Consider the following 3,756-nt stretch of genomic DNA (forward strand, 5'->3'; position numbering starts at 1 on the left):
CGGTAATTATCATTAAATTGGTTAGTTGATAATTAAAATGCACTTTGGTCTTAGTCCATATCATCTAAGCGCAATTGTATTGGAAATCTTAAGAGGAGTAATTGGATTTAGTTGGAAACTAATGAAATTGTTAAGAATGAACTATATGGCAAAGTTGTGATTCTTCTATGGTTGGAGGTCAAAGTGGACAATAAACTTTAAGTGCATGGGCCTAAGATAGTTGGTAAGGCTTTTGTACTCTTCAAATCAAAATCTATACAAAGCAATTAGAGAGAGAGCTAAGAAGCATAAATGGAGAAAGAAGAACTTATGTCCACCTTCTTCATTTTCGCACCCTTGATACAGCCCCACTAAATCAGGTATATCTCCCAACTCGTAACTCCGATCGTAACGATTCTGGTTCCATTGGAAAGCTAACAAATTTCTCTTCGATTTGCACCTATGGTTCGCGTTCATAGCTTGTTTATTGGTGGAGATAAACGCATTTGAAGATTGATGATTGATGCTGAAAGTGAGTACAAGAGTGGTTACGGGTTTGGTGAACTTGAAGGTGTAGTTTGTGTCAAGAAGATAGTCCAATGGCAGCAAGAACATGATCTCAACCTCTATTAATCCAAGGTGAGTCCTTAGTTAGAGACTTTGGGGAAAAGCATGGGAATTGCATGTTTGGGGTTTAGGGATTGTGAGATAAATCCATGAAATCTATGATGCTAAAACATGCTATGTGATAATTGTTGGTTGTTTGTGATGCATATTACTATTCTATGTTGTAATTTGACACATGCAGGTGGATTCTAGGGGTTAAAGTACCCCAGGACAGAACTGATGAGTTCTGCGTTTTTCTGGGTCTACTATGGACCGCTAAGCGGGCTAAGACCGCTAAGCGGATGCTGATCATTTTTCCAGAAATTCGCGGTTCCGCTGAGCGGACCCAGTTTGCCCGCTGAGCGGAGGATGCTGTTGTGAAGAAAAATAGAAATCGCGAGCCCGCTAAGCGGACGTGAGGCCGCTAAGCGGGGAAACAATTGAGGTTCGCCCCTGGAAAGCCCGCTTACAGGCCGCTAAGCGGCCAGTGCTGGGCAGAATTACATTTTTCCTTCCCCTGAGGGCAGTTTCGGATTCTAATCGTAATCGGACCCCTCCTTAATTATTAATATGCATATGAATGTCTGAAGAGTGGTGTTTTATGACACACATTACCGATAATTCCATTCATTTTGTTTATGTGGAATATTATACCTAATGTTGGATAAGTTTATTTCATCAATTCCTTGTCTATTCAATTGTGATTGATTTTGATTACCTTGATGAGATAAGTATGGATCCATGTTGATGTCCAATGTTTTGGTTGAACATTCGGATTGGTTTGTGTTATGATATTACACTTGATGCGTGTACGTATGCTTGAATCGAAGTGGCCGGGGGTTAGGTTGGGATATACTTCTTACTATGATGTAAGGTATTATCCTGGATCATGTGGTCCGTGGAATAGTCCGATGTTATGATCAGAGGTCGCGCACCTGAGCTACCGTTGTAGTGTTCTCGTGAGTGCCGTGAGGGGCCTATACTCATTGACGATGACACATTTGCGTACACGGTATGGTGGGGTTATGTGGCCATGTAGGCTATTACATAATGATTGTAACTCACCTCTAGTAAAGTCATGTAGACTAATACTAGGCTTTCGCCCAGTGGGACCATGCGTCAAGGTGGCGGTTTGTACTCGGTGTAACCCACTTGCGTGAAGAAGGTTAATGGGACAATGACGCCATTTAGGCTAATGTCATCTCGCGGCCACTTAGGCTTGTGCGAACCCGTTTAACCATCTTGCAGTGAGCTTGTACAAGTCCCTTGACACTAGGCATGGGTGGACTCATCGAGGGTGCGTTCGTTCCATAATCTAGCCGAGGTTTATTACACTTCTTGATTCCCCGTATATGGATACGGGTTTTGCATACTTGTTTGTGATATACTTGTGTGTTTGTATACGATGAGTCCTATGGTGGACGATTCCTTGTTTTCTCCGTACTTGTACCGGATGTGAGGATAACCCCGAATCAATGGTGGATTCGGTTTGTTGATGCATGTACCCTGTAGAACCGAGTGGACCCATAGGATAGGAGGACTCACTGAGATTTAGTAATCTCACCCCAATCAACTTATATTTTTTCAGGTGCAGTTTAGTAGCGTTTGACAGATAGTAGGTTCGGATTGACGACTTAAAGTGGTGATGGCTCGGAGACCTCGTCAGATCTTATTTTCCGCTGTGCAGATCCATGAAGACACATGTTTTGTAATTATTATTACTATTTCATGTTGTGTTTATATGGATCCTCTTGTATCTTTAGCTTTTGTATGTACTCAAATACCGATTTTTAACGTTTCATGCATAATATACTAGTCAATTATGTGTGGGGTGTTACAAAAGGCGTGTGATTATGTAATGATTGCATTTTTGAATTTATGGCAAATGATGAATCATCAAGGAATCTTGCTCTAAGCCAATTAGAACTCTCCTCTGAATCAGAAATGTTCCCTTAGATCATACAAGATCAATGGTTGGGGAAGCTAGCCCGAAAATGCATCATTGCATTTGGGATCTTTTCAAATTTTCTTCTTGGCTAAGAAACCAAAGTCACTTCACTAAGCAAGCTCACTATGCACAATTACGTTGAACCATTTGCCTATAAATAGGAGGGCATACCTCAGTAGAAAATCACACCAAAGCAACATAATTCTTGCTTTCTCTCTTCTTTCTTCATACTTAAGGTTTTCAAAGGTTCTTTGGCAAGAAGACTCGGATTCTTCAAACCAGAGCTCTTCCTTTGGAATTAAGTATTCAAACACCTTAGGGGAGTCATTTAGAGGTGATCCAAACCACTGAAACACTTCTGGGCGTGGAGAATCATCATCTTCACCTCTCACTTGGAGCAGTTGCAGTTGGGGTCGAGCAAGAAGTTCTGGGCAATTTCAGTCCAAGCCAGGCATCTCAACACCTTCCAAAGGAGTCATTGAAGCTATATGGATCGTTACAACAGCTCTGTAACACCTTTTAATCAGAGCCAAATCTTCATTTTTCAGGTAAGTTTCAAGAACTTCAAACTCTATAATTCACGCATGATAAATTAGAAATGAAGTTACCAATTGGTTTCTGCACCTTCATAGATCATTAGCCCTCAATCAATTGCATCATATCATGCATATAGAATATTTCATGTTAAATTTCAGTTTTAGGGTTCTTAGTGTTCATGCTTGCGAATTTTATGTTATACTGAAAATAAATAAAATTAAAGGACACCATCATGATCCTCGTTCAAAAACGAGCAAAATCCATGTTTACATCTTTAAAGTTTGATTGAGAAACGAAAGAGATAGCAAATTCAAAAATTTGAAGCTTGAGGTTGAAGATGAAGATGGTGGCGCCATTTTTTTGACTTTCCCAGAAACGAGTTTATTTTATTTTGAATGATGGGTGTGTTATCTACGAATTCATCGTAGTGTCCCAATGGTTACAGCGCGCGTCCAAAAGCCTTGCCTTGCCTTAGGTCTGGGGTTCGATCCCCCCTCAGACCTTTTGTTCATTTATTTTCTTTTTTAGCTCATTCATTGCTTTGTTCTACATATAATCATATGGGCTCCCTTCTTAAACAAGCCACGCGCGTGGCCCAGTTGGTATTTGTTTTGTTTGGTAATCTATAGGGCGTGGGTTCAAGCCTTGAAGGAGACAAACCCAATTTTTTTTATCACTATTTTCCT

The 3,756-nt window shown here is 40.5% G+C and overlaps 1 long non-coding RNA gene across 1 annotated transcript; it reads left to right on the plus strand.

The window, feature by feature from the left end:
• Positions 1-260: 260 nt before the first annotated feature.
• Positions 261-2,279, plus strand: LOC131645750 (uncharacterized). The gene is made up of 3 exons (XR_009297182.1): positions 261-359; positions 459-618; positions 2,174-2,279. It is a non-coding gene; the product is annotated as an uncharacterized LOC131645750 (long non-coding RNA).
• Positions 2,280-3,756: the final 1,477 nt, after the last annotated feature.

The sequence above is a fragment of the Vicia villosa genome, linkage group LG2, assembly GCF_029867415.1.
Source record: "Vicia villosa cultivar HV-30 ecotype Madison, WI linkage group LG2, Vvil1.0, whole genome shotgun sequence".
NCBI lineage: Eukaryota > Viridiplantae > Streptophyta > Magnoliopsida > Fabales > Fabaceae > Vicia > Vicia villosa.